The following is a 19,707-nucleotide window of genomic DNA, read 5'->3' as shown; positions in this document are numbered from 1 at the left end:
CGACTTAATTATTATCATATTTTCTGGAAAAAAAATAAAATTGATGCTTTTGCATGGAAAAACATGGAAAAAATACCAAGCTGTTTTTGTCCCATATTGAAAGTACCCGCATTACAGTCCCACTGCATAGTGGTACAAACTGCAAACATATAATTTTGCTCCAGATTAGTGTATATCGGATTATTTTAGGCATATAGAAGTATGTCATTTAATTAACTAATCTAATGTTGTTCGTCTGTAGTACAATCTTCGTTGCCAATGATACTGCCGGTTGCTGGTTGAATTAATATGTGATGGGACAAAATATGCGAGTACTTTTGAAATGTACCCGCATATTTTGTCTCATTTTGTCTTTTTTTTTCAAGTTATATAACGAAAAACCAATTCCATCAATGGTTTTTTGTTCACAACGATAAACTTGTGCTGTCATGAAACTGTTATGGCCGTTGGTTCTGGATGTAATTGCTGGAAATCTGAAAATTCACGGATAATATTAAATCGCAGTTTTCTCAACATGTTGTTTTTCATTATGGGACAGTTATCCGGGTACCGGCAGCACTGTGGTGGTTACCTAGGTTACCAGTTTGGCTCGTAAACAACTGCAGCGGATATCTAGGTAACCTACTACGACGGGCTGCGGCTACGTTCATTAATGATAATGTGTTACATTCATGATTAACAGTGTGATGAATATGGGGGCGTCGTGAGATGAATAATTGAGCAGTGATTCAAGTTTTGAGATGGATATGGGAGCGTTGTGAAAAATGGTTTTGTTTTACAAAATTTAGGATAAATCTAGCTAATTTTACTAAATATACAATGCTAAACGATTCCATAAGAGTACGTAAGCATATTTAGTTTATTTGTTCAATGATTTCGTGAAAATGTGGTGTTTAATCCGTGCATTCTTCGTGAATATTGGCTTAATGAGATGAATAATGGAGCAGTTCCCCTATTACTTCTTACATACGGATCGGTTGGTACGGATTGTCCCCGATCTTAGATTATATTATATTATATTACGCTGCACAGTAGGCCTGGCCGTTGACAAGAAAAATGTATGGAAATCATTTTAAAAAAAATGGTGGATATCATTTTCCAGGATCCTTTCAAGTACTGGCTGTGTTAGTGTACACTAGACTAGACACTAGACTAGAACAATACTCTTTCCAGTTTACGCCTCCTTTCCAACGTGTCCATTCCCAGATAACGGCAACGATTTTTATAGGGAGGCAGTTCATTGGGATTACTCCATGGAAGAAACCTAAGTGCAAAAATTTTGATCCTTGTCACATTTTGTCACACATCAACGAGAAGAGAAGTACGTCACGTCACAGCAACTCCCCTCCCCTATCAAAAAAAAACCTTGAGTGTCCTGCCCCGAAGTGCCTGCCAGTAGGTCTCGAGGTTCGATAATGATCTAACATTTTAGTCGTTGTAAGTTGGATTCCCGGACAGATTTTTGTGAAAAAGTACATATAAGTACAGATTTTTCAAATAGCTAGAAAAGATTAGCCTAAACTTTGTAACATACACAGTAACGATACAATGAACATGCTCTCGCAATCCAAAAGTTTCATTGACAAGTGAGCTAGTAGTTCAGAACTAATATTAACAAAGTCAATGCAATCACAGTTTTCTAAAAACTCATTGTCAAACGTCTTTGAATTTTTTTCGCGGGTTTACAAAATAAACAACTATGTTCCAATGGAACAGATTTCTGTCGGAAATAGTACAAATAAACAGGATTTTTGCAGTTCCCAGTACAGAAAAAAATGTTGCGAAACTGCGCAGACCCATTTGGGGACTCAGGACTTTCTGCTGTGTCTTGAAGTAACCAGTTTCGAAAGAATTTGTTTTACTTTTATTTTAGTTTGATTATTAATCGAACGATTAATAATGAATAAAAAGGAGGTAAACTGAATAATTTTTCTAGTCAATTTTTTATTTTTAAATATTTTTCATGGTACGTTACGCAACGTTCTACCCCCCTTCCCTCATCGTCACAAAGCGTTACGATTTTCTTATTCCCTCTCCCCCTTTATGCTTTATATAATATTAATATATATAATTTCTGGTTACGCCACTGCTCATCAATCGAGTAACATAACGAAAGAAAATAATAATTTTACGTTCGTTAAAGGCAAATTTGTAAGAAAAAATTGGTGAGTCAATTATCCGTGAAAAATTTTTCGACACTTCAGATAATCGAGTCTGACCTAATTTTTTTTCAGGACAGTGCGATAGATCTCTTTTATTTCAAAAGATATAAATAGTTTTATATAGAAAGTTCACTCAAATCATAATTTTGAATATAACTTTTTTCCAAGAGTTTTTACTCTTTTTATATATTCTTCAAAGTTATTAGACTAGATTTTTGACGTAGGACTACGTCTTTCCGTAAGGGTTCAATTTTGGATTTCTCTCGCATCTTGCGAAACGTTTTATATATATTAAATCAATCTTGTATACTGCCGCGCATAGCAAGTCAGTCCCATTTGCATTTTCAGTAAAATTGAGTTATTAGGCGTAAATGGTAGCTAACAATGCATAGTTTCGTAACAATGGATGAGCTCAACGACTTTGTTTTGAAAAACTGCTGGAAAACAACCAAACATATTGTCCCATCTCGTAAGAAGCAATGTTATAAAATCATATAAAAACGCGTTTTTCTCGGCTTGCTGAAAATGCAGGTGGGACAAACATGTTATGCGCGGCAGTATAGCGATGTAAAAATCGACACATATGTTTATGCATCACTCGTTTCCTGCATTTTACAAGATTTGTTATTTGCATCAACAGTACGACACACGGTGCTCCCACAGCCCGTATTAAAAAAACGCACCAAAGGATCTGACACCATTCGATTCGCTATGACGTCCTGAATCTCTGGTCAAAACTTCAAAATCATCGTACGGTACATTTTTGAGTAATACCCTTTTGAAGGTCGTAAAGTACAGGAAAGTGATATAAAAACGACGAAAAACGTATTGTAAAGCACGTTTTTCAACAACCATTTCATGAAACAACATCCAAAATATTTTCTACACATCCCAAGTATTACTTTCCATGACATTTATCATTAGAAGAAGGATTTATTTGAAAATCTCACAGTGCACAGTAATCTCAACTTGAAAAATCGTGATCGTCTTAGAGTTGACTGTGAAAAATTGATTTTATGTACTCAATGTCTTCAGCAAAATTGTTTTATAGAACAAGGCCTTACTTTGGGCGTTTTCTTCTGCTGTCAATCGTGACACGGTAGAAGACAGTTTCCGACTGTAGAATAGACAAAGTGGATGGTGGTTGCTGTGAAAGCAGCAAAAAAGTGCTCATTAACCACTAATCGAAACGAAATTCGGTTTTTGTTTAATGGCTGGGGGCAATTGTTTCAAACAATTGATTGGAGGCTATTGTTCCAAAAATTGTCCTTCTCAAGACGAACAAATTTACAGCTGAAAAGTAAATGAATTTTCTCTTTTGGTTGTACACATAGTGGTAGGTATAGACCAAATTAACATGAGCTTGAAGAAATATTCTCTCTTTTCTGGTGGTAATAGCTCGAGCACTGGTACACTGTCCGCTACAGGACAAATAGGATTCCAAATTAAAGAGTTGATTTTCTTATTATTATAATAATTATATGCAGTTTCAGCCAAAATTATTTACAAGCTTGAGGAAAAGGGCTCTAATATATGGTGTTGATAGCTCTAATATTGGCACACTGTCAGTCCTCTAATCTATAGGATAAAATTCAATTTTTGACATAACGAAACATGAACAATACCAACATTTTTGTTCGCCGATCGCCGGGGTAGGAGGAAGTTATGTGCTGAATGCTGAATATGTCATTACAATGAGACCAAATAATATTCAAGCGATGATGAAACTGAAACCAATGGCTTTAGCAACAAACAATTAAGGACGTGGCAAATAACAATTAAGGACGAATTTAAGTTTTCTACCCTCTAACTCACTGTGTTGTTTGTTAATGAATGATAGCTCCTCGTTGTCCTACGTCAGTAATGCGAATGTTTGTCAGATATACACTTCTACTTTTCCGATTGTTTTAATAAAGAAGATTCTTTTGTGTAAAATTACGTACTTTTTAAAATAATTCTGCTGTTTCTGAAGTTGGTGTTTTACAACCTTCAGCAAAAATATAAACCCAGAAAAATGTAGAAGAATAGAAATTAATTCATTTCATCATGGGAAAAAGGTATAACGAAAAATGTCAATTTTCTGCCAAAGTTTAACACATGAAGTCATAGTTTTAAAATGTTCAGTAAAAATAGGTGTTTTTCTAGAAAATGTATGATGTATGAATGTATGTAGAAAATCTTGAAAAAACCTAAATTAATCCACCTAGCGGTCAGACCCAGCCTTTCTCATTCAAACTTTTATTTGTTTCAATAAATTTACATGAACGCTTCAATCCAATAGATGTATATTCTCCCTTAAGGTTCTAAAATATTGATGTTGTAATCTATACATATAAAAATGCAGTCCGGTCTGTCTGTCTGTCTGATCCATATAGGCTCGAAAACTACCAAACCGATCGACGTGAAAATTTGTATGTAGGGTTTTTGGTACCGATAAAGGCTCATATGATAGTTTGAAACCCCTCCTTCTTCTGGAAGGGAGGGGTCCCATACAAATGAAACACAAATTTCTGCACATCTCGAGAGCTAAACAACTAAATGGAACCATATTTGGCAGGTGAATGTTTTTAGTGGTAACAAATTTGTTCCATAATCGACCCCAGGCAACATTTTGGATTGTAAGATGGCAACTTCCGGTTTCTGGAAAACAACCAGAATGGCCGATTCCCACCCAATATAATAACATCCGGATCTAGAATGATACTCAGGAGCTAAAATCGATAGGAATTGTCGTCAAATGTCATTATGAAATCCAAAATGGCGACTTCCGGTTCCGGGAAAACAGCGGCAAACGGGAAAATATTACTCAATATGGGTATTTCCGGAACCGTGATGATGCACTGAAGCCACAAATCGACTTCAAACAACATTTTGAATTGTAAGATGGCAACTTCCGGTTTCTGGAAAACGGTCTGAAATGGACGATTTCCATTAAATATGAGTATCTTCGGAACCAGGAAGATGAACAGAAGATGAAAATTGGCTGATTTCCGTCTAACATGAGTATCTCCGAATAGAATGATACACAGCAGCTGAAATCGATCACAGACCCCATTTTGGATTCCAGGTTGGCGACTTCCGGTTTCTGGGAAACAGCCGAAAATGATCGAATAACACCCAAAATGGGTTTTTCTTCAACCAGGATGACGCTCAGATGCCAGAAATTATCTTAAATACCATTTTGAAATCCAAGATGACGACTACCGGTTTGGGAAAAACAGCCTAAAATAAACAAATACTATCCAATATGAGTATCTCTGGAACCAGAATGATGCATGTAGCTAACAATTGACCTCAGGCACCATTTTGAATTGCTAAATTGCAACTTCTAGGAAACAGTCGGAAATGACCGAATAATGCTCAATATGGATATTTCCGTAATCGAGATGATGCATAGAAACCAAACATTGACCTTGGAGACCATTTTGAATTTAAAGACGACCACTTTTAGTTTCTGTAAAACAACCAAAATAACTAAATACCTCCAAATATGGGTATTTCTGGTGTCAGATTGATGCTAGAAAATCTGTTGAAAATGACCGAATACCACCCAATATGAATATATTCAGAATTAAGGCGATGTACAGAAGCCAAAAGTTGAGAATGTTGTCATTCCGATAAAACCAATCATTTCAAACGATTCGTTTTTTGACTTTGATCATATCTTATGGCCGATTCGTCGTGCATTTGCAGATTTTAAACACATCGCAAGGAATCAATGAATTTGAAACGTTCAAATAGTACGATACCACATTTAAATTATGTTGAGGCCACATATATCGATCAAAGCAGGTATAGTTTTGAATGGTTTTTAAATTTCTTTTCTTTCCATAACTTTTGAGCCACATATCAAATTGTTATGAAGTTTGTTATTTGTAAGTTTGCGAGATGACTCGTTCGTATGACACTAGTTATGTTCAAATAAGTCATGTAATCTTTGAGATAATAGACTTTCGTTGTTTTATTAACAATTTAATACATAACGGTTGCTTAAGTTCGATTAAAATCAAATAAAATGGGAACGTATAGGGCAGCCAAAATTTGAAACCACGTGTTCAATCGTAATTCATCAGTTACCCCTTAACTGGCCCGCTCATCTGATAATAATATTGATCAAATCCTTTCTAGGAGAAAGGCTAAAAGGTTTATTGTAAATTATGAACTGAGTGAACTTTCTATATAAAACTATTTGTATCTTTTTAAATAAAAGCGATAGAAATGTGATATCTTCGACAAAGTTGCCTGCAAAAGTATCTGCTACAACTTTTTCGGAGACATTGGCTATCTGTCTCAATGTCCTAAAAAACCTTATTTCACTTTTAGGTGGACTAATCACTGATACGTTCATTTGAAAAGAAGCACAATGAAATACACAGAAACTTTCTCAAATGCAATGAGAGAACGCTATTAATTCAGAGCACGAAATCAGCAAAATTACCACTAAGGAATACACGGATTGCAAACAATATTCTAATGAAATCATTGAAAAAGAATCTAAATACGCTTACCTGCTATTATGGAATCACCCTGCTATGGAAATATAGCGGACTTGGCGAAATTTATACCATATTCTGTAAAACAAGCCATTTTACACAACGACCCTTAATTCATCTCAACACTTGAACCACAGCTTAGCATTCATTTAATTTTTTTTGGAATTTACTATCCATTATTCAGGCAACTTTGTATCGATGACGAATCATATAGCTTTACGAGGTTTGTGTGTGCAAAAAATGCTTTCATTCATTCCGAAAAATGTTTAATTTCTCGGACTCCTTTTTTCGAAAAATATTGCGATTTCTGCTATGTGGAACGTCTAAATGAATGAAAAATAAATACTTCTTGATGTGAATGTTTTTGATCGGCACTTTAAATTTTTAACGCAAGAGAGTCATCGTCGTCAGCTCTTGCTGCTGGTAGTGCCTCGAGCATTAAAGCCCTGAAAAATTTATCAAATTTAGGGCTTTGAGGTTAGCTTGTAGGATTTAAACTTCAGAAGAAACCCAAAGTAGACTGAGAGAAATCCGTTTCATGGATTGGTAGACTGATAAAGTCCTAATCGGTATTACAATTGCTTTCGCTTATAAAAACATATAATTTAGACATTTGTAGATAATTCAAGCATGTTCTACGATATAATAAAGGTTAGATACGCAGTCAAGTGGTTTTTGGTTTGCATGATGCCGGTAGTTTGTTATCGCCTGCCGTGCCGTGGACAGACATACTATTTTTCAGTGTAGGTACTTTTTTATCCGTCCATGAAAGAACACTCGTTTCGCTTCGTCTGGTGGGTTTCCGAAAAACTACTTATTTGGATCGAGAAACCGACTCGGTATGATACACTGAGCATCGAGTCCAAGTTGAGAGCAACCACGGTTGTCGTACGAAGCAAAAACCCACTCACTGTGAGCAGCCGAATGCAAGTCGCTCGATGCTACGTTGTGCAATGCAAGTGCTGCGGCCGCCTCTGCGGTCGGTAGGTCTAGGTTCAATCAGATTTTTTTAAAAATCAAATACAAGTTGTAAAATTTACAATTTTTAAGAATTTTCGCTCTCTGTCGCTCTTTTTAAAAAAATATAGAGATAGTCTGAGAAAATTATAACTAAAATTATAATTATAATCTAAATGTTGCACTTCAAAATACATTGCAGTATGAATAAACGGGTATTAATAATTATAATTAAACAATGAATCAGTAATAATAGAATAATAAATCGATAAATCTGATCGAACCAAACAAGTTAGGTTTTGCACACTAAAAACTCTGTTTGACTGATTTAGAATATTCCAATATCAATCGATTCTGTTTTGGCTGGATTTTTTACCTTCAAAGGACATTTTACAGCTAAAAACAGGTAAATATTAAACTGTATTGATATGCATAAATTGCGTTTTGTTTTCAATTAGAAAGCGCTCAAAGACTTGAAATGACGTTATGACGGTGTTTGATGCTTGTCTCTGGAGGCGGCAAATTCCACGAAGCAATTTCATCCAAATTTATAGCTTTAACGTTTTGGTATATTTCGACTTTCAATGTACGCGGTCGATGGTTCGTAACTAAAAACTTTGTGTCAATATTGGTACATGGTGAACACACCGTGCGCTCGCACGAAACGACTTGGAGACTTCAACGCGGCCAGCGACGAACCGACGCTCGGGATCGCACTCTTTAGCGACGGTTCGCTGCACGGTGCAAAAGTTGCATTTTTGCGGACCATGCGTGTGCTGTTTATGAACGGCGGTGCTTTTGTTTACATCGGCCGATTTGCAAGATTGAGTGGCCCAGTCTGGTCGCGTGTGAGAGAGTGAGATCTCACCGCACCGGAGCAATAACATGATCGGCAGCCCACTCAAGTACTGTCGGCGGTTGTATTTATTTACAGACATTTACAATGGTTGGAGACCGCAAAGTGGTTTTTAGTTCGGCCGGTTTGGTCCGAGGCTTGCAAGTTTAATGTTTTCTTCGTAAGTCAGTTTCGCGTTGGCGGGCAGCCCATACGGACCACAAGTCGAGCGGCGGATCGAAATAAAATAAGTAGAAAACGAGCAAAAATAAAATGAAATGAAAACTGGATGTGAAGCGAATTAAGCGAGAATCGTACTTTTTGAGGGAAAACATCAGCTCAACGGAACGATACGATTCGCAGCGAGGCCACCGTCGCTGCTGCCGCAAATCGCAAAGCGCTTGTTCCCAGCTTACGTACGGTACCTACAGCGTAGCGTTTGGATTATGGTTGATCATTTTCCAAGGAACGCTGTACGTTTTCTATTTGTTTCTGAATACTGATAGCGTTTGCTCGTAGAAAAGTCACGGGAGCATTTTCTCGATTTGATTACAACGAAGTTAAACCACCTGTGCAGTGCAGGTAAACAAATATTGGTGCAGCGAAAGTTTTACTAGGGAGTCGGAGGATAGTGAATTGTTAGAATCATTGACGACATTAATTTGTGGTAAAATTACGAAGAGTTGCAGTTACGAAGACGGTGTTGTTTCGTTTATCTTAAAATATTTCTAACTGTACCGAAGAAAAGTGCTCGCAGTTGTCGATTGAAGTCAATAAGTCACGTTTCGATTCCCGGAAAACCGTTCAACGGGATATCTTGATCCTCGTGGACACGATTGTTCTTTATTTCGTTGTTCTACACCGTTGGATTATCATTACTTCGTGCTGTGAAACTTGTGTCGTCTTTTTTTCGCTCCATAGTTCTCTACGGCTGTACGGCTCTATCAACGGTACTATTGCCGCTATCGGTAGCGGTTGAAGCGAGAATAGTTGGAAGAAAGTTGTTGCCGAGCCGAGTGTGCAACTGGACGGAACAGTCACCCCTGAGTGACGACGTAAGGTAGCGTACATCTTGATTATATATGTACACTGTAACGGGGCTTGGCCGAACGTTTAAAAGTTTCGAGTTTAATTTTCTGTTTTTATTTTTAGTTTAGGTAGTATTCGTGTTGTTTCTTCCAATTTGGAATTATTGCTTGTAAACTCAGTTTTAGTACTACAATACATTTACGAAAATTTCTTTTTCACAATTACAGATGAATTCACCATAATCGGTGACAAAAAGGAAAAATCGTATAAAAGCAACATTTTAGGAAAGTACAAGCAAGACGTGTGCGACATTTGTTTCCCTAGAAGCAAAATTATCGAATGCCGAAGTGTATCCTTGATGTGCAGCCGTGTGTTAGTGAGGAATGTATCATTGCCAGTTAAAAAAGGAAGTGCTCAGTCGTTGTTTCACTTGAATAATAATATTGAGTTTAGTTTTGCTGGTGGAAGTGAACTTTGGAGGAGGGTGAATTTGAATTGACCGAGCGGCGGTATAGACCATCAACCGTATCATACTGACGAAAACCAATCTGCGCTGGATTTGTGTTGGCTCTTAACTTCAAAAAGGTAGGTAAACATCAAATTGATGGTTTTCGGGCTGAGAGCGCTGCGCAGGGTTAAATGAATGAAGCAATGATTTTAAGCGCTGAGATGTGCGATAACACTTTAAATTGGTGTTTTATTTGTTCATCTATACGTCTTCACGTCGCGTTGGATGGGTACTGGTAGTAAATTTGCATTAAGCCATCTGATTCGCTTTTTATGGAACAGTTAAACAAGTTCATCGGCAGGGTTTGTTTGAATTTTGTTTCTACAAACAGCTTCATCGCAATCGATTTTTATTATTTCGTAATAGTTATTTCACATCTTTGAGAAATTTCGTAACATGCTCATTACAGTTACAACAGTTGTACAAACACTAAACAAGACAATACATAAGTTGGAACATTGCAATTCATCTGATTTCCACCTAAGATTAATTAAAGCTTGGAGCGGTCGATTATGTGAAAGCACTCGTTGATCCTTGGCCAAACATGTCTGCAACACAAAGTGCGTAAGCTTTCGTTTCGCATTGAATGATCATGAGTCACTTGTCCAAATTTACTGCGTCACTGATGAGCAATCGTGGCACGTGATCACGACACCGTGTGATGCCATGACAATCATCATTTGATCACTCGATCGTTTTTTGGATACCAATGTTTGCCCCTTTTACTTCAATATTCCAGATTTAAATTCGCTTCCACAAACTCCTCCTGAGCTGAAGAAATTTGCTGCAAAAATAACAAGTGGAAAAATTGCAATTTGTAACATTTATCGTGATCTCTTTCACTGACTACGCAGTGTACAATGACAGTACTGTAAGTAATGTGAAATAAGTGTTTGGATGCCAAATAGGTTTTTAATGGTTGTCAATAAAACTGAATAGATAACATTGGGTTTCAATAGCAGTGTTTATGATATAAAATCGCTACTGCTGTTTGCCTGTTGACACGTACGGTTGTGTATGGTCTCATTATATTGGCTATTCTTTGTAATAAGTTATATCATTCTTCAAAGACCAAAAATTAAGAGAAGAAATATTTTTTGTCAAAAATGCCCTAAAATATAAAATTATAGCTTTATAACCGTTCCTGTGAATTTTGGTGCCCCTAGCCAACTCGGAAGTGCGTCAAAAGGTCGCATAGTAATTGCTCGCCAGGTTCACTAACAGGAAAACTTCATTCAAGTCTCTGATTACTTTACGCTTTCAACTAGGTTAACACCAATATTCACAGGAACGGTTAAAGATATAATATTTCATTTTTTTTTCTTCAATTGGGCCTCTAGGGCTTTTTTTTGTTTTTGTCAACCATGCTTAATAATTGAAGAATATAAACAGTCTCCACTATATCTTGCAGTGTACAAAACATTCTGATAACGACTTCATAACGACTCATGGGTAACTATTATTGATGCTGCATGGGTAGTTTCGTCAGTGCGTGTGAAGGTAAATCCATGAAAAATCGGCAATTTTTACCTATTTTTTTGAATGGAACTGGGGTTTTCATGTGAAATTTTCTGACGAACACGATAAAATCATCAAATTTCAAATCAAAAGACCTAGGTACTCATTTGCCAAAAAAATGCACTATATTTTTTGAATTCAGAAACAACATACCTGGTTACACTGCAGCTTAAATCTAATATATTTTGAATTCTTTAATTTTTTTTTTCAAAAATAATGTATCAGTTTATTTCTAGATTTCTATTATTTCTTTTTGTATGTTTTGTTTTTTTAGCCGTATTTAAAAAAACTAAGAGTTTTTGACGAAAAATGACACATTCAATATAAGGCGGGAGAGTCCCAGAGCGAGGAGTACCCGATCGCACAGTGCTCCAATAAGGCAAAAAGTGGAACCTAATTCAATAGCACCTTTCATTTTCATCCTAGTTTAATAGTGTCTTCGGAACAATTGTTTGTATGAATGATCTGCATAATCGCGAAATAAAATAAAAACACTAACTTTTTGTATTGAGAGATAGAGAAATGGTTTATTCAGCAAAGTTGTAGAAGATTCGGAAATATGAAACTTTGTTGAACAAATCAAAACTTTATCTTCATTGGGTACAAAGTTAAAAAGTATATTATAAGCAGGGATGGTATTCTGCGCGATTTTTCGGGACTCGTAAGCAAGGATGGAAAAACTCGTATCGCATAACAATCATTCGGGTATCATTTCTGAACGTGCTATTTAAAAGCTTTCAATCCTAGTAAACCATCGCTATTAGAAGTTACACATTCTCAAGCTTGCAAGAGACAACTTAGAGCAAAGAAATATATGGTAGCTTTCTTGGCCGATTTTGTTTCAGTATTGCCTGCTTTAGGCGGAGCGAGCAGCATATAGCGAGTGTTTCACGAAAGAATCGTAAACGATTGCACTCAAGCGATCGCAGTGATTCTTTTAAATGTTGGTTGCTTGTAGGCGGAACTCGGCTACTCCACGTCGTGCTTACACCGTGATATACCACGATGATTCTTGGTGATTTCAAGTATCACATGCTAATGCACCATGCTACAACTTCCGTTAGCATTGATGATACCTGCTTGCTCCGGTAAGCAAACAATTGAACGCAATCTAACGTTCATTTGGATTCATAATTTTGTATCACTGGCGATAATATCTCAAAGATTCTCGCAATAATGTTGAATGCAAGTGAACTTGGATACAATAAATACTATCGTGTTTGAATCATTCAGTCTCCTTCTATGGTATTAGGAACTCTCAGAAGCGAAAAACAATCAGCAGCGTTTCTATGGAAAACTTGTACGCGAGTGGAAATAGTTGAGCGATAACTGATGAATCAAAGAACACATTTGCATGGAATATTGCTAGTGAGTGAACTTTTCCATGCTTGCTCGTAACGTAAGTAATCTACGTAGAAAACTGTATTCTACGTTTTCTACGGTAGAAAACCTCTTGCAAGTAGAAAACTCTCAAACACTCGAAAATTCACAGTATGAGTCATAAAATGCCATTCGCTGCGCTGATTAGATGTATTAAAGTAACGGGAGAAGTAACCCTCTAGTGCTCAAATTAATTTCTAGACGGGCTTCGGTCACTATGAATCATTAAAAACACTTTTTAAGTATTTTTTAAAGCTTTTTAGAGGTTTGACTGAAGCTCGCCAAAGGGCGGCATTGGGCACTAGAGGGTTAATATAACAAAAAAAAAAAAAAAAAAAACACGAAGAAGCTAGAAAGTTTTTTTTCAGATTATTTTGTGATTATGGCGAAACAAGCAATGATAAAGAAACTCAAAAAAGCAAACAACATATTTGTTGTCATCTAAAAATGCTAATGAAAGCAAAATCGCATATAATATACGCTACATACAAAATCAGTGCAACAGCAAAGGCGCATCTAAGGCCTGATTTTTACAGAACGATGCTATCGCTGTCAAATCTCATATATTATCCATTTAGTTAATTGTAGTTGTCGACTGGCGTCAATTGATTTTACTCCCGCACATTATACCTTACGTCGCAAATAGTGCGCTGTATAGCGCATCTGATGTGCTATACAGCACACTACTTCCCACGTATCCTTAGAGTCGCAGCGAAAAGTCGCGTGCAACGAAAGTCGCGATTTCAATTTAGTGCTGCGACGTTAATATTTAGAGCGTACCCAACATCTCAATGATTCATGGTTTCCCTGGCATATATAAAAAAGCCCACCAAAAATTCCATGCAACTTTAAACGGTTGCAGGAAGAATTCTTTACACCCTCGGGAATAATAACTCTAGAATGAGTAAGATTTGACGCATTTTCGTAAAAAGATGAACAATTCGTAAACTGAGTAACTCCGTAAATACGCATAATTGAGAAACAAGGCGTTTTAAAAACTGAGTGATTGTTACTCACTTTTTGGGTACATTATTACACAGTTTTGAGCTTAGGGGTTATATACCTTTTTGGTCGAGAAAAATGAGGGAAGTTTGTATTTATTTTTAAGTGCATAGCACCATTTTCATTGCATCAAAGTGGTATTTTTCTGAAAGTACAGTTTATCAACAACAAGAAAATACGTTTGATTTTGAGATATACCAATTATTACTGGAGTAATGGCCGTTTCCCCGAAACGCTATTTTTTTGCAGAGGCTTGCGGTGATCCTAATAGAGACTCAGCGGATCAACCGAAATCAAAAAACTCATGTTATTTCATTAGTTTAGAAGTGTGCCGGGTCCTTGAACGATCGCTTTTATGAGTATTTTGTTTTCAGTGCAAACGGGAACGTTTTTCCCAAAAAATGCACGTTTTAAGCACGAAAAATTGCATTAAAAATTTTTTTTGCGGCAAAATGTAACTATATGTTTCAAAAAGCGAGCGTTCAAGGACCGGCGAATTTTATAACGAAAATTTAAAAAAAAAGATGAAGGAAATCGGTTCAGTAGTTTTCCCGCAATCAGGATCACGGCAAAGTCATTTTCCGAAAAAAAACTATTCCGAGATAATCGCGTGTAAAGTTTCAAGTTTAGCTTATGCGGCCGTGGCGAGGCGCGTTGCAAATCGCTCTACCTATCTTTCTATTGCTCAGATCTTTATGAAAATTTGTGGAAATGTTCTCAAGATGTCAAGATCAAGATGTTGTATTAAATTTTTTATTACATTATCTTCAAGATAATGTAATAAAAAATTTTCCGGTTTTTTGAAAACTAAAAAGGTATATAACCCCTTAAGTAATAACTCATTTTTTGGGTTCTGAATTGCTACTCAATTTAATTTTCGAATTTATATAAAGTTTCGAAGATAAAATTAAACATACCTGGGTTTGTTGTTTGTACTGGCTAGAAAGCCCTATAATATTTTGCAAACGGGAAGTATTTCTAATCCGAAAATTTATGAAACACATCAAAAACAAATTCAATCGATGGAGATTAAAAGCAACGATTTTAAATGTCAAATTCGTTCTCAATTCACACAAAATAATCATTACAATTAAAAACAAATAATATTTTCAAGCTTAAATTTCGTTTATTCTTTTCGTAGAATACTCGTGAAACACTCTAGACACTATTAAGCTGGGATAAAGGTGAAAGTCGCTATGGAGTTAAGTTCCACTTTTTGCCTTATTGGACCACTGTGCATCGGCTACAAAGTTAAGATTTCTGCATAGTGACCTTATATGAAAAAAAAAATTCTTTAAACTTTCAGACAAATCTGAGATGGTCGTTGACACGATTGTACTCCTTTTACACACTTGGGATGGATATTTTTAAGCTATAATCTAAAGCATTTTATAACCATTTTAATTTATGAAACATGTTTCTAGTAGGATCAACAAAAATAAGCACAAGAACTTTTGTTGAAAAATTTTGCCTTGATTAGCGTTTGAAATGTTTAAACAAAATTGTTCGGAATAAAATCATTACCTAAACAGTGATCCGAATTTGAATCGAAAGCAGAGATTCAAATTCTCCATATTCTCGTTACAAAACGTGTTTGACACTTTGAAAATATTACTTCATTGCAACAAAAATAAAATTCGTTAGTCAAAGAAAGCGAAAAAAACTGCTCTCACACCAAATTTTCTCTTTATGGTTCAGCAAAGTACATTGCTGAAGGTGTATGAGCAAACCACTTGTTTACTTAATCACAGCATTTTTTTCAAAAGTTTACTGTAATTCAGTTCTACAATTTACTGAATTTCGTTCAGCAATTTCGTTTTTGCTGTAAAGCAGTATTTCATTGATAAATTCACTGAAAACCAGTAATCGATTCAGTGATTCGCGAAAATACAGCAAAACTGTTTGATGAGCAGAAAACAGTAAATGAATGTTTGCTGGAATCCAACGAAAGAATTGATATGTCAAAAACTTCTACGTCAAGCTGTCAATAGTAAAACGCGCTAAATCGCTGTGCAGCTGGTACGGGATCATCGCTAAGCTCCTGATAGTGGATATGAGACTATAACTAAATCACTGTTGGGCTAGATGAACCTTAAAGTTGAAATGATAATGATACATCTCTAGTTCAACAGTAATTTGGCTATGAACCGATGGGCGGGTGGAAGCTGGTGCCTGAGGGAAACATGGTTCCCTTGAACTAACTGGTTAACCAGTAAATTGATTTATGCTTTGCTGAATGTACAGCAAATTGTCATAGCTGACAACCAGCAAGTTGTGTTTTGTTTTACAGAACATGCAGCAAACGATCACTTTTATGCAATTGAGCATTACTGAATAATCAGCAAATTTCATTTTGCTGATCAGATCGCTGGAAACACAGCACACCAAAAATCAGCAAAATTTTGCTGGTTTCCAGCAATGAAAATTTGGTGTGTGGAGTAGTGTTCGACATCGGAACGAAAACGTTGGGTCCGCGTTCCGGTCCGGTCCGGTAAAGAATCGGAACTAGCTCGTTCCGGTCCGATTTGGGTCCGGTCCGATTGGCTTCGTTCTGGTTCCGGTCCGGAGTCCGGTCCGAAGTCCGGGAACAAAAGTTGCCAGTTTTTTCGAGAGCGTTATTTCAGTGAAAAAATATTATTTATGCATGTTGAAAAATGTTTGACTAAATCAATACAATACAAACTAAGTTTTGCAATTTGTTTTTCTATTTTTTCATTATATTTTTTTTCTAATTGAAAAATTTGGAGTGTAGTAACAAAAAAGGCTGGTTCTACAATTTTCCTAGTTTTGGAACATTTATTTAAGCCAATATTTTAGTAAAAGTAGCTGCCGAATTCTTTTCCTACTTAGTCTGTTTATGCGTGATGTGACGAGGACCCGTCCCGAAGAAAATTTGTTTTCGAGTGGAACACTCGATGCAGAAACACACAGGACGTCTCTTGCCATTAACGACAGGTTCGGAAATCTTTCAGAATTGTTCTGAATGATGAAAAGAAAATAAACAACACCATAAATGAAACAAAAATTATGTTTATTGTAACTCACTTTCCACCAATTTAGCCGATGGCATTTAATTAACAGGGTGGCCAGGAGATTTCCAATTTCAAAATCCCGGTTTTTTCCCGGTTAGAAATTGATGTTTTTCCCGGTTTTAAAACGCATAAATATATAAGTTCAACCACGTTTATTTATTGACAAAATAATTTTGTGAGAGAATCTTGTTTTTCATTATTATATCATTATTTGATTTCAAAACTTGAAAAAGGGTTAACTTCTTCGGCACACATGTATTTGCTGTTGATTTTTCGACTTTTCATGGCTGAGATTTTCATTATTTCACTCAGCTAAAATCAGGATATAATTTAGAATCAATTTGTGCTTCATGTTTCAGAATATTTTCACATAATTTTTTTATTTATTTTGAACCGTTTTTTGGAACAATTTTCTGTCATTTTGGACTTACGTAAATAATTACTGTTTAACTAAAGCAATATTTGTAACTTTCTGCACTCTCTGGTTGAGATTTTCTGCATTTTGTAGGACTGGTTTCTGCTTTTTCTAACCTTTAATATATATTTTTACAAATTTGGAATTTAATTCAAAGTTGTTTTGGCAGTTGAGCTTCGGAAACGACAAATCTTTGAAATCATTTTCTATCATTTCAAGCCTTGTGAAATTTCATTAATTGTTTTTAAGCTTTGTTATTAGTTCAATTTGGAATCTTTTCTAGAGTTTCTTCTTCTGATTTCTCGTCAGACTAAAATTTAGCAATTTTTTTTAGCTAAATTCCCAATTCTGAGTTCATTTTCTCTTTTAAAACCTTTTCGCCTCAGAAAATCTCCGGAGGATTGAATCTAGATCAGTTTTGGTTGGCTGTGAGTTAATAACGTCATCAACAACCATCGACACCTATGGCGTTGGGATTCGAACCCAGATCCAGCGTGGTTGGTGGAGGCATTACTTGTTTCAGGTTTAAAATATTTTTTTATCATAGTTTAGTTTTTGCCTATTTCAAGTTAACATATAAAATTTTATTGGAATCATTGTTGACTTCTCTGACTTCTCTGACTTAAAATATTTTTTAGTAATTTGAAGTTTTTACCTTCCCTGGGATTTGTAGGTTTTTGTTGGCGATTTGTAACCCAAGATTCAAATCTTGTTTCTTTTAAAAGAGTATTTTTACATCAATTGTGAAGAATTCGGTACATAACTTTGAAACAAACTCAGCCATAAATAACATTAGACGTTGATCCAGTAAAGTGGTGGTTGTTTCGATGTTTGATCGCCACTTACTGTTGAAGCCCTAATCAGTGCGAATGAGAAGGGAGACAAATTAGAGAAAAACAATCGCAGCCAACTGTTAGTGTACAGAACAATTGCGGGACTAGCGCTAGGATCCTATCGACTCTAACAGTCGTCTCTCTTAGCCGAGATTCTAACGAATGACGACTGGCTTGTTACTCCAGCACCTTACCTCGAGACCAACTAAATGGTTCCTTGAGCCTTCCAGTGTTTGTGAGATGGCAGAAAATGTATAGTGCGTTGAACTAATACAACAGATCCAAGCATGTGTAAATGAAAAATAATGCTAAAAATGGACATGATAAATTTCCCGGTTCAGTTTCGAATTCCCGGCTTTTTCCCGGTTCGCTGACCACCTTGAATTAAGCACAAACTCAGAACAAGTTGTGCGAGTCTATCAGTTGTTCACTAGTTTCGAAGTGATAGCAGGAGCAAAATTGAAATAGCAAAAAAAAAGTATCAATCAATGTCTTTCTAATTTAATATGAACCATGTGATCAATTAAAGCATATATTACAGGTTAGAAAGGCGAGCAAGGCCATATGGGTTGACTTTTAATAAAAGCAGCGAAGAAAATCTAAAAGGATGAAAAACTTGCTACGTTCTATGACCTAAATTAAATAATTTTTTTCACCGAAAATGTCCGGGGTCCGGAAAGCATTACCCGGTCCGTTCCGAAGTCCGGATGGCTTCGTTCCGGTCCGGTCCGGAAAAAAATCGGACTTTGAAGGTTCCGGTCCGATCGGACTTCGGACCGGACCGGACCGGACTTTTACCGGACCCTACCCGGCCGATGTCGAACACTAGTGTAGAGTTTAATCCGAAAAAAACATAATAACAGGCAGTGAATTTTATTGCTCCTAGCAACCTCTGAAGTGCGTCTAGTCTTCAGAGACTTTTATTGTCTTGTAAGCAAACGGAGAAGTGACGAACTTGGCGATCAATTGCTCTGCGACTTTTGAACGCACTTGTGAGCTTTTGTCGACCAGTGTAACTATAATTACTATAACAACACATTTTCATACTTCCATATTGATGGTTTCCAAAACAAAATCACGAAACATATTGAAACAAATATCTAAATTATTCCAGCTAGTGTTGTGGTCTGGTTCTTCTTGTACAAATTTTACCGGTTCTTAGAATAAATCAGCACTTAGTTTCGATTTCGATTCTTGAAATATTTTTTTAGTGCCACATAACTAGAATGTGTTCAATAACCATCCTCCGCTGTCAAACTTAGAGAAGAAAACAAAATCCTTGTACCTTCATCAACATTGAAGATGACATGTTTATTGAGCAAACGCACACTTTATACATCCGATCGAATTGCCTTAGTATCAGCAACAACTGTATTAGTTGATTTTGGTAGCAACCTTTCTTTATTGTGCATTAGTGCTGGCCACCGAATGAGGGTCCTATAAAAAAGAAAACTAGAAAGAGCTGTAAATTGTGAAATTTAATAACATCGCTTAGTTTCGACCGAGCTACCGTAGATCTAAACCCGTAGCCGGCGGGAACGAC

General features: G+C 36.2%; 1 protein-coding gene across 3 annotated transcripts in view; it reads left to right on the top strand.

Moving 5' to 3' along the window:
• Positions 1-19,707, top strand: part of LOC129732425 (uncharacterized) — a 269,530-nt gene that overhangs the window by 28,833 nt on the left and 220,990 nt on the right. For 2 of the 3 annotated variants that reach the window (XM_055693313.1, XM_055693311.1), the window contains exons 1-2: positions 8,627-9,507; positions 9,704-10,061. The gene's annotated coding sequence lies outside the window, so the exon portion shown is untranslated. Of the gene's footprint in view, positions 1-8,626; positions 9,508-9,703; positions 10,062-19,707 lie in introns of those variants that run through there. The other variant, XM_055693312.1, reaches the window with a different exon arrangement.

This window comes from Wyeomyia smithii, chromosome 3 (assembly GCF_029784165.1).
Source record: "Wyeomyia smithii strain HCP4-BCI-WySm-NY-G18 chromosome 3, ASM2978416v1, whole genome shotgun sequence".
NCBI lineage: Eukaryota > Metazoa > Arthropoda > Insecta > Diptera > Culicidae > Wyeomyia > Wyeomyia smithii.
Note: the sequence above shows the minus strand (reverse complement) of the source record. Positions and strands in the feature narration are given on the sequence as shown.